This window comes from Mobula birostris, chromosome 2 (assembly GCF_030028105.1).
Source record: "Mobula birostris isolate sMobBir1 chromosome 2, sMobBir1.hap1, whole genome shotgun sequence".
Lineage (NCBI taxonomy): Eukaryota > Metazoa > Chordata > Chondrichthyes > Myliobatiformes > Myliobatidae > Mobula > Mobula birostris.
In genome coordinates, this window is record NC_092371.1 from 171,651,584 (window position 1) to 171,663,970 (window position 12,387).

The window sequence follows — 12,387 nt, forward strand, 5'->3', positions numbered from 1 at the left end:
CTTTGAACACTTGGCAGTTTGAGCACATTATTTCTAAGCCAAGGGGCCCAAACCTGTCGCAATATTCCAAGTGAGGGCTCACCAGTGCTTTATAAAGTTTCAACATTACATACTTGCTTTTATATTCTAGCCCTCTTGAAATGAATGCTAACATTGCATTTGCCTTTCTCAACACAGTCTCAACCTGCAAATTAACCCTTTAGGAATTCCTGCACATGGACTCCCAAATCCTCTTGCAACTCAGTTTTTTTTTGTATTTTCTCTCCACTTAGAAAATAGTCAACCTTTTCATTTCTTTTACCAAAGAGCATGACCATACGCTTCTCAACACTGTTTTCCATTTTCCATTTCTTTGTCCATTCCCCTAAACTGCCTACGTCCTTCTGTAGCCTCTCTACTTCCTCAAAACTACCTGCCCCTCCACCTATCTTTATAATGTCTGAAAACTTTGCATCAAACTTATCAATTCCATTATCCAAATCATTGACATATAACGTAAAAAGAATCAGTCCCAACACAGACTCCTGTGGAACACCACTAGTCACTGGCAGCCAGCCAGAAAAGGCTCCCTTTAATGCCACACTTTGCTGCCTGCCAATCAGTCATTGCTTTATCCATGCTAGTATCTTTCCTATAATAGCATAGGCTCCTAGCTTGTTAAGCAGCCTCATGTGCGGCACCTTGTCAAAGGCCTTCTGAAAATCCAGGTACATATCATCAACCGGTTCTCCTTTATCCTGCTTGTTATTTCTTCAAAAAACTCCAACAGTTTTGTTAGGCAAGATTTTCCCTTGAAGAAACCATGCTGACTATATCCTATTTTTTCGTGTGTCTCCAAATACTATAACTTAAGACCTCATCCTTAATAATCAACTCCAACACCTTCCCAACACTGAGGTCAGATTATTTGACCTATAGTTTCTTTCTTCTGCCTCTCTCCCTTCTTGAAGAATGGAGTGATATTTGCAGTTTTCCAGTCTTCTGAAACCATTCCAGAATCCAGTGATTCTTGAAAGATCATTACTAATGCCTCCACAATCTCTTCAGCCATGTCTTTCGGAACCCTGGGCTGTACACAATCTGGTCCAAGTGACTTATCTACCTTCAGACTTTTCAGTTTCCCAAGAACCTTCTACCTAGTAATGGAAACTTCACACACTTCATGCCCCTTGACACCTAGAACTTCCACCATGCTGCTAGTGTCTTCCACAGTGAAGACTGATGCTAAATACTTATTCCATTCGTCTGCCATTTCCTTTCCCTCATTACTAACCCTTCAGCATTGTTTTCCAGCAGTCTGATATGCACTCTCGTCTCTGCAACTTATTCCAATCCTGTTCATTCACACCTGTGTACAAGATGGATTCCCCTCAGGTCCCTTATAAATCTTTCCCCCCTCACCTTGAACCTGTGCCCACTCAGAAACTCCCCTACCCTGGGGCAAAGACTGCTGCTATCCACCTTACCTATGCCTCCAATAATTTTAAATGTCTCTGTCAGGTTGCCCCACATTTTCCTACATTCCCAGGAATAAAGTCAAAATCCCCCTATAATGGAAACCCTCCTGATCTGGCAACATTTGCCATAGGCATCCTGATCATTTTGTAAAATGGTGTCATCAGTGTTAGCCAGCATCAATTTGCTGAGTCAGGCTTATCCAGATTGACTGAGTTCTCCATCGGAAAAGTGGATTTAATGAGACATATACAGCTGATGTTGTTTAGGTGGACCCTCAAAAGTTGTTTGATAAACATAGACCTTGCTGAAGGGCATAGAGCAGAGAATTGGGGTAAATTACTGCTTTTCAAGACTGTTAACAGATTCTGCAGATGCTGGAAGCCTTCATCAAGGCCTACAAAATGCTGGAGGAACTCAGCAGATCAGGCAGCACCGATGGAGAGGAGTAAGCAGTCCACAACGTTTCAGGCTGAGACTTTTCCTCTGGACTGGAAAGGAAGGGGGAAGAGACCAGAATAAGAAAGTGGTGTGGTGCAGGAGTACAAGCTGCCAGGTGGTAGGTGAGAGGAGGTGAGGGGGAAGGAGGGTTGGTGGGAGAGAGGGGATGAAGTGAGAAGCTGGGAGGTGATGGGTGGAAGAGGTAAAGGCTGAAGAAGAAGGAATCTAAAAGAAGAGGAGAGTGGACCATGGAAGAAAGGGAAAGAAGTGAGGAACAAGAGGGAGGATCTGAACAGGTGAGAAGAGAAGGGGTAAGAGGAGAATGGGGATGGCAAGAGAGAGAAGGGGAGTAGGCAAACTCGCATCAGGTTCGTGACCTGATCCGAAAAATCCCTTGCGCTAGCTCAGAGAATATTTCTTTTTCTCTCCCTCAATCTTGCAACAAGTGTAGTTATGTTTATCTTGTTTTGATGTTTTGATAGAGGTGTACAGAAATTGAGTGGATAGCCAGAGACTCTCTCCCAGGGCAGAAATAGCTAGTACCAGGAAGCAACATTTTAAGGTGATTGGAGGAAAATATTGGAAGGGATGTCAGAAGTATTTTTTTACACACACAGAGTGGTGGGTGCATGGAAGGTGCTGTAAGGGGGGTGGTAGAGGCAGATTCATCGGGGATATTTAAGGTACTTAGATAGGCACATGGGTGAAAGAAAAATGGAGAGCTATGTGGGAGGAACAGGCTAGATTGATCATAGAGTAGGTTATAGGGTCGGTACAATATCGTGGGCTGAAGGGCCTGTTCTGTTATGTTCTATGTTCTTGGGGTTATTAGGTGATAGAACAATGCAGAAATCTGATGGTGGAGGGGAAGAATTGCTGAGTGTGTGTGTGTGTGTTCAAGTTCGAGCAAGAAAAGTTCATGTCCTGGTTGGTGATGGCCCTTAGGGTCCATAGGATGTTAGTGAGAATTATTCTGGGAATGAAGGGGTTAACATATGAGGAGCGTTTGATGGTTCTGGGCCTGTACTTGCTGGAGTTTAGAAGAATGATGGGTAGGTGGGGGAGGGGGTGGAATCCCATTGAAACCTATCAAATATTGAAAGGCTGAGATAGAGTGGATGTGAAGAAGAAGTTTCCTATAGTGGGGGAGTCCAGGACCAGAGGGCACAGCCTCATGAAAGAAGGACGCCATTTATAACAGAGATAAGAAGGAATTTCTTCAATCAGAGGGTGGTCAGTCTGTGGAATTCATCGCCACAGATGGCTGTGAAGGCCAATTTATTGTATATGTAAAGCAGAGATTGAAAGATCCTTCATTAGTAAGGGCATCAACGATTATGGGGAGATGGCGAGAGAATGGGGTTGAAAGGGATAGTAAGTCAACCATGATGGAATGGCAGAACAGATTCAATGAGCCAAGTGGCCTAATTCTTCTCCTATTTCTGGTGGTCTTATGTAATGGATGCCAGGTTGTTGAGGCACTGCATTTTGAACATATCTCGATGGTGAAGAAGGTTGTGACCATGATGGAACTGGCTGAGTTTACAGCCTCAATGATTGTTACAACCACCAATGGAAGAGCATTTCCTTTTGAACCTGTTTTTGCATTTCTACAGCCCCTGCAACCCTGCCTTACGGCCTCTAAGTAGTAGTGGAGCATAGCATATAAAATGTAGGACTGTACAGATGCCCTTTGACTCACAGTGTTGTGCCATAACTAAACTAATATTTGGAAACGTAACGTGGTGGTTATCACATTCGCCTAACATGCAAAAGATCGCTGAATCAAAACCAGGCAGGAATAATTGTGCAGCACGGCAGTGTAGCAGTTAGCGTCACCCTGTTACAGCTCAGGGCGTTCCTGACTCCCGAGTTTAATTCTGCTGCCATCTGGAAGGAGTTTGTATGTTCTCCCCGGGAACCGGGTGGGTTTCCTTTGGATGCTCTGGTTTTTCCCCACAGTCCAAACACATACTGGTTTGTAAGTTAATTGGACACTGTAAATTTTCCTGTGATTACACTAGTGTTAAAACAGGTGTGTTGCTGGGCAGCACAGCTCGTTGGGCAGGAGGGCCAGTTTTTAAATAAATAAAATCAATATTATTCCTTCTGCCAGCATGGGGTGCATATCCCTCCATTGTCTGCATATTCCTGTGCCTATCTAAGAGCCTGTTAAACACTTCTTTCATATTTACCTCCACAACCCTGGCAGCACACCAGTCACCCACCACTCTCTGTGTAAAAATCTGCCCTGCAGCCATCTCCTTTGAATTTACCTCCTCTCACCTGAAATTCCTGCCCTCAGATATTAGATATTATGTTAAAAGATCCTTCCAAGTTGCAATGTAGTTTGATAAGGTGGTTAAAAGGCTATGTGTGTTGGCTGCCTTTAGCTGTGGAGTTGAGTTCCAGAGCTGCAAGGGAACTTTGCAGCTCTGTAAAACCCTGGTTAGACTACACATGAAGTATTGTGTTCCGTTCAGTCACCTCATTATAGAAAGGATGTAGAAGATTTGGAGAGATGGCAGAGGAGATAACCAGGATGCTCTCTGGATTAGAAAGTGTGTCTTATGAGGATAGGTTGAGTGAGCTAGGGCTTTTCTCTTTGGAGACAAGGACGAGAGGTAACTTGATAGAGGTGTACAAGATAATAAAAGGTATATATATTAATTGGACAGTCAGAGAAGTTTTTCCAGGGCAGAAATGGTTAATATGAGGGGGTACAACTTTACGCTGTTTGGAAGAAGGTATAGGGGAGATATCAGAGATAATTTTTTTTGGCACAGTTTTGGTGGTAAAGGCAGATGCATTAGGGACTTTTAAGAAACTCGTAAGTAGACACATGGATGAAAGAAAAACAGAGGCCTATTGTACAGGAAAGGTTAGATTGATCTTGAAGTAGGTTAAAGGGCCAGCACAACATTGTGGGCTGAAGGGCCTATATTGTGCTGTCCTGTTCAAACAAAATATCAGCAAGCTGGTGCCTGCGGTTTGTGATAAAGGAAAATATGAACTATGAATCATTTTTGCACAGCTTTTTGGCACTTGAGGTATTTACAACAGTTGCTGTTTAAAAAGTTAAGTTTATTAATCCAACCATGATGTCTTGCTGCAGTCCATTCCTTTCACTTTGGAATTTGTAGAAAAATAACTAATTGTGAAAGTAGCTTGGAGGGCTGTCACCGTAATGGGCCAAACTCCTGCAGTTCACGCTTGGACCTCGGCCGACTGACAGGATAGATTATGGGTCTGTGTGCTTACATGACACAGCTTGTGCCTCGTACAATATCCCTTGCTGATGTGAGGGAAAGCAGGGGCCGGAAGAAACCCGACCCAGTGCAATTTTTTTTTGCCAAAGCAATCGGCAATTAAAAGAAAAACTAGAGTGAGGGAAACCACACGAGGTTCTGCTGCAAAGCTGCAGTTCAACTCCGTCAGCAGTTGTGGTAATTGCTGGCAAAATGGCCTGAGTGTGAGGATATTCAGTGGAAGGCTGGCCTGTGTACTTTAACGCTGGTGGTTGATAAAACAAACATAAAGAGAGGGTCATGCAAAGGGGACTGGCTTAATTTCACTTCACTTTGGAATCTGTGACATCTGGCCCAGTAAAAGAGCATGGAAAACATCTCCGGCAGTCCCATGGTAATAAAATGGGCATGTGATAAACATACTGATGGGTAACTTGTTTAATCTATAAAAATCCCAGGGAAAGAAGTCCACTTGGGTTGATAATGTTTACTATGTAGCATTACATCTCAATGTAAATAAGAAAGGCAAAAAATGCATTACTTACATTTTTTGAGCATGGGTTTGAAATTGGAAAGTAAGCACTTGGATATCATACTTTTATCATTAATGGCTATTTGCATTGTCAGATTTAGCTTTCTGCTTTGTAGAATAAGTTCTGATTTTACAACAGGTATTTATTTTATAACTGGGCTCTTAGCAGTTCTTTCAGTTACAGACTGTAGTCCCTTATTCAGAAAGAAGATAACTGTAAAATTGAAGACACTTTTAGCTGGCAATCATTAAAGATTAGCTTTATTTGTCACATTTACATCAAAATATTGAAACATACAGTGAAAGGCGTCGTTTGCCAGCATCATCCGAAAATTGTGTGGGGCTGGCCCGGAAGTGTTGCCATGTAGTAAGTGTAATGTTATTAAAAGTAGTTAGAGAATTTTGTCTTATTCTTATTCTTAAGAGATACAGCATGCTAACAGGCCCTTATGGCCCAACAAGCTCACGCCACCCAATGACACCCATGTGGCCAATTAACCTACTAACCCACACAAAATGCTGGAGGAACTCAGCAGGCCAGGCAGCATCAATGAAGAAGAGTAAACAGTTGACATTTCAGGCCGAGACCCTTCATCAGGACTGTCCAGCATCTTTCAGCATCTGCAGATTTCCTCGTATTAACCTACTAACCTGTACATCTTTGGGATGTGGCAGGAAACCGGAGCACCTTGGGGAAACCCAGGTGATTTTGGGGAGAACGTACAAACACCTTACAGAAAATGGCGGGAATTGAGCCTGGGTTGCTGGTTAACCACTACACTACCATGCCACCCCAAAGTGTTCTGAAGGATACTGCTTGTCAGACAGAGGAAAGCTACATTACATAAACACATTTCAATTGAATTTTACAATGATAATATTGAGATGATGATATGAGAGTCTCAGTTTACATAAACAACTAGCAAAGAACTGCAAAAGTGAGGATCTGGATATCCTTAGATCTAACTCTACAAATACTTTCTTGTGTATTTATTATTCAAATTCTGAAATGAAACCTGGAGTTAAAGAAATGGAAGATTAGTAGAATATTTTGTTTGACGGATATTAGAAGCACACAAAAGCCTGAAAGCACATACCACCAGTCTCACGAATAGTTTCTATCCCACTATTATCAGACCATTGATTGGATCCTAGTATGATACGATAGACATTTGACCCACAATCTACCCTGCTATGATCTTCAACATTATTGTTCATCTGCACTGCACTTTCTCTGTATCATAGAACATAGAAAATTACAACACAGTACTGACCCTTCTGCCCATGATGTTGTGCCAACATTTTAACCTACTCCTACCCTTCCCTCCAACATGACCCTCTTTCAGTAAGACTGCCTTAATTTATGAGTTTATGAGTTCTTAATGTACCTGCCTCTATCACCACTTCTGATAGCGCATTCCACGCAACCACCATCCTCTGTGTAAAAAGAATTTATCTTTGACATACCCCTGTACTTTCCTCCAATCACCTTGAAATTATGCCCCCTCATATTAGTTAATTCCGTTCTGGGTTATCCACTTGATTTATGCCTTGTATCATCCTATATACCTCTGTCAAGTCATCTGTGATCTTCCTTCACTCCAAAGAGAAAAGCCCTAACTCACTCAACCTCTCCTGATAAGACATGTTCCCCAATCCAGGCAGCATCCCGGTAAATCTACCATGGACCATCCCTAAAGCTTCCACATCCTTCCTATAATGAGGCGACCAGAACTGAACACAATATTCCAGTTACCCTTTGTTCTGCATTGTTTTTATTAGACCATTAGACAGAGCAGCAGAATTAGGCCATTTGGCCCATTGAGTCTGCTCTGTCATTTGATCATGGCTGATTTAATATCCCTCTCAAGCTCGTTCTTTTACCTTCTCCCTGTAACCTTTGACGCCCATAGTAATCAAGAACCTATCAATCTCTGCTTTAATTTGTCATTTGCCTTCATTTCTCAACTGTTCTGTGCTTCTTACACAGAGTTCTAGGTTGGCATCATTGCACTGAGGAAATGCTGTACTGTCAGGTGCTAGTTCCCACAGAATATTGTTTTAACTTGTACTATATCAATGCACAGTGTAACGATTTGATCTGTATGGACAGTATGCAAAACAAGCTTTCCATCATGGCACATGTGACAAAAATAAACCAACATCAATATCTTTTAATGTCTGCCAGCCAGACTTTCGCATGCCCAAAGGCAGTCATGAATTAAAAAAGAACTGCAAATGCTAGAAACCTAAAATATGAACAGAAAATGCTGGAGAGAAAGAGTAAAGTTCAAGTTTAATTGTCATACAGCCATCCGCATGTATACAGCTAAACAAAACAGTGTTCCTCTGGGGCCGAGGTGCTTAACACAGTACATACGGTCAAACACAGCACATGTAGTTACAATAGCACAAACAGTCACAACGTAATATTCGCACAAGTCTCTGAGCGACTTGGACTGAGAATTGATAGTGATTGGATGTTATCCTGGAGCCTTGTTTCTGCAAGGACCAGCATGCAGCTTTTCATCTCCAACAACCTCAAGCAATCCAACTTGTCCTCCAGGACCCGAGTGATGAAGAAGGCTCTCAGCCTGAATTGTCAACTCTTTATTCCTTTCCATAGATGCTGCCCGAACTGCTGAGTTGCTCCAGTATTTTGTGTGTGTTACACTGCAGATTCTCGTGTGTTTATTAAGTACTGGAGATGCTCAGCAGGTCAGGGTAAATCTACAGGAGGAGAAACAGAGGTGATATATTTCAGGGTGAAGGCACTTCATCAGAACAGGGAAGGAGACAGAAGAAAGATGTAAACCCGGGGTAAGTTGGGTGACCATGGCAATGAGCTGGAAACAAGGTGAGCGAATGGGGACAGATAGAGAGTGAGAGCATGGACAAAAGAACAGAGAATTTAGTGGCCGCTACAAAATTCAGAGCAGGAAGACCGAAATCAGGTTAACTCGTATGATACAGTAATAAAACCAGGAGGCTGCAATGAGCCCAGACAGAAGATAAGGTGCTTATCAGGAGATATTTATCAAGAGCATGGCATATGCAGGACACTTAGCATAGTCAGTAATCTCTCCCATTCGTCCAGCAACCTCTTTGACCATCCTCCCCCGCATTAGACAGGAGGTACTGTAGCATTAGGACAAGGACTGATAGGATGGGAAATAGCTTCTTCCCCCAGGCCATGAGACTTCCCAGCCACCACACAGGTCTCATCACGTGTGAAGCGCCGGTCGTGTATACTATTTGCCCTTTGACTTGTGTTGTAAATGCACTATTTATTTATGGTAATATTACCTTATGTGTTATGTGTGTGTTATATATATTGCGTTGTTCCATCTTGGTCCAAACGAACATTGCTTCATTTCGTGGTACATATTTGTACGGTTGAAATGACAAACTTAAACTTGGCGTTCTGTCGAACTTGTGTTGGGTCTCATTGCAACACTGTTAGAAGCAACAGACTGATGGGTCAGAGTGGGAATAAGATAGAGTAACAATTAATATTGGAACATAGAATATTAGAGCACAGTACAGGCCCTACAGCCCACAATGTTGTGCCGACCTTTTAACCTATTCTGAAATCAATTGAACTCTCTTATGTAAATGTTCAAAATTAAAAATAAACATTAGCTTTATTTGTCACACATACATTAAAATATTGAAATATAAAGTGTCTGCGTCATTCTGCACCAAAGACCAACACAGTGATGTCCGGGGGAGGGGGGCGGAGGGGGTGTGGGGACTGAGGGAAATCCGCAGTTTGCCACACTCCTAGCGCCTATGTAGCATGCCCACAACTTACTAACCCGTACGGCATTGGAACATGGGAGGAAATCGGAGAACCCAGAGGAAACCCATACTGTCACAGGGAGAGGGTATAAATTCCTTACAGACAGCTATGGGAATTGAACCTGGGTCGCTGGTGCTATAAAATATTAGACTAACTGCGGCCTTACTGTGACACCGTGCTCATTCCATAGTGGTTAGCACAATGCTTTACAGTGCTAGCCGTAAGATTCCTGCCACTGTCTGTAAGGAGCTTGCATGTTCTCTCTGTGACCATCTGTAAGGACCGTCTTGTGTGTTCTCTCCATGACTGTCTGTAAGGAGCTTGTATGTTCTGTCCGTGACCGTCTGTAAGCACCGTCTTGTGTGTTCTCTTCATGACTGTGTAAGGAGCTTGTATGTTCTGTCCGTGACTGTGTGGGTTTCCTCCAGGTGCTCCGGTTCTCTCGCACATCCCAAAAACGTACAGGTTAGGGTTAGTAAGTTGTGGGCATACGATGCTGAATGATCCTGAGAATGGAAGAGTTAATTGTATGAGGAGTATTTGATGGCTCTGGGCCTACACTTGCTGGAGTTTAGAAGAATGGTGGGGGGGGGGGATCTCGATGAAACCGATTGAATATTGAAAATTCTAGATAGAATCAATGTGGAGAGGATGACCCTGGTACATTTTGATCTTTAACCTTTTATTCTCCCTGCACTCTTGTCTGGTTTCTCCCGCTCACCCACACAACGGGGATAATTTAGAGTGGCAAACTGACACACAGAGGAGAATGTACAAACTCCACTCAGACAGTTGGCGAGCAGGATCGAACCCGGGGCACTGCAGTTGTGAAGCAGCAGCTCTACCAGGAGCGCCACTGTGCTGCAGTACTCCTGATCCCGAGTTACTCGTTAATTAGCCAGCTACCAGCGCCCCTTCCTTTGTAACGTACATCAGACACAGCTCGACAGCTAGGGGCATTCTCTCTCATTGTGCTGTGAATATTTCTTGGAAATCTCCAGGACAAAGTACTGATTCCCCTTTTGCATCCAGTGATCCTGGCCAGCTGTCAACATCTGGCAATGATAAAGGTTCATAAAATGCCCAAAGCCCATTACTTTCCGTTCTAAATTTGAGCAAATCCATTTTTTTGTAAAAGCAAACAGCAGCTTCCGAATCCTTCCAGAAGACAAACAAAGAGAAATTTGTTTTTTTTTAATTTAACGGGGCTGCATGATAGCATAGCGGTAAGAGTATTGCTTTTGAGGTGCTACCGACCCGTGTTCCGTTGCGCCACTGTCTGTAAGTAGCTCGTGCACTTTCCCCGTGACCACATGGGTTTCTTCCTGGTGCTCTGGTTTCCTCCTGCATTCCAAAGGAAATTAGGTGGTGTAATGGGTGTCCCAGGCATGTTGGACAGGAGGGCCCGTTACAGTGCTGTATCTTTAAATAAATAAATAGATTTTCAAATACAAACATATATGACGACGCACCGCATTGATATAAAAAGATTTTCTAAAAGACCAGAAGGTTATGGAGGCTGGAATTCTCTAAGTATTAGAAGGCAAGGTTCTGTGGTGCAGCTGCAGCAGAGTTCCACAGCCCTGGCTTTGATCCTGACCTCCATTGCTGTCCGTGTGGAGTTTGCATGCTTCTCTTTGTGCCCACATGGATTTCCTCTGGGTTCCTCCTATATCCCAAAGGTTGGGTGGGTTGGTAGGTTAATGGGTCGCTGTAAATTGTCTGCAGGGTGTGGTTGAATGGTGGAATCAAGGAACAACTTTATTCACCATGTACGTTTACATGTGTTAGAAATTTGCTGTTGTGTGTTGGTCAGGACACAATATGCCACAAAAACAAAATTCAACAATTATAAAGTAGAAAGCATTATATAAAAATGAGGTTAGAACCTGAGAGGAGATGATGAAAATGTGGGGGAAGTAACACAGGATTAGTCTCATGGTAGTCATGTCCTGGATGTTGAGGGTCCTGAGTGATTAGTCTCATGCTAGTCAAGAGAAGAAGGCATGTCCTGAATGGTGAGGGTTTTTAAGTGATGGATATTCTTTCATGGCACTGCTTCTTGATGCTGTCCTCAATGGTGAGGAGTTTTGTGCCTGTGATGTTGCTGGCTGAGTCTAGAACCTTCTGAACCTTGTGATCCTGTTCATTGAAGCCACCATACCAGGCTGTGTTGTCACCAGTCAGTATACTCTTTACTGTATTCTGATAATAAATTTTCCTTTGAACTATTTGAACTACAGAAATCTATAAGGGTCCTTGGTGACGTACCAAATTCCCACAGGCACCTAACAAAGTGGAGCTGCTAGTGTGGCTTCTTTGTGAGTGCATCAGTATGTTGGGCCCAGGACAGATCCTCTGAGATGTTGATGTCCAGGAACTTGAAGTCACATTTCTCACATCGGTCTCATTAGCCACCTCAAGAACCCCAAAAATGGGATGGGAGGAAGTCAACCCTGATGCTAAAGGACTGCTTGAGAAGAAACAGAAAGAAACTTTGTACTGAATGGCCTTGAATTTGGATGTTTTTACTGTGTCATCCAGGGCAAGTGGAGAATAACTTCATTTCTAAGTTTAAAGTTTAAGGTCAAGTTTACTTGTCACTGAGCCACGCACATGAATACAGCCAAATGAAACTGCATTCTTCCAAAGCCAAGGTGCAAAACCTTGTATCAGCAGTCACGCGCAGCACAAGGCACGTATAGTACAAATAGCTATGATAGCAGAAACACTCACAGTCACAAATTTTGCCCAAGTCCCTAAGTGTTGAGGCCTGTAGATTGATGGTGCATGGGCTGTTGTCCTGGAGCCAGGTTTCTGCAAAAACAAGCACGCGGCAGTCCTCAACATGTTGGTACGGCTGCAGACAAATGCAATCCAGCTTGGATCATCCACCGAACGAACACTGA

General features: G+C 43.1%; 1 protein-coding gene across 2 annotated transcripts in view; it reads left to right on the top strand.

Moving 5' to 3' along the window:
• Positions 1–12,387, top strand: part of hmgcll1 (3-hydroxymethyl-3-methylglutaryl-CoA lyase like 1) — a 109,808-nt gene that overhangs the window by 66,920 nt on the left and 30,501 nt on the right. The gene's annotated exons all lie outside the window — the stretch shown is intronic.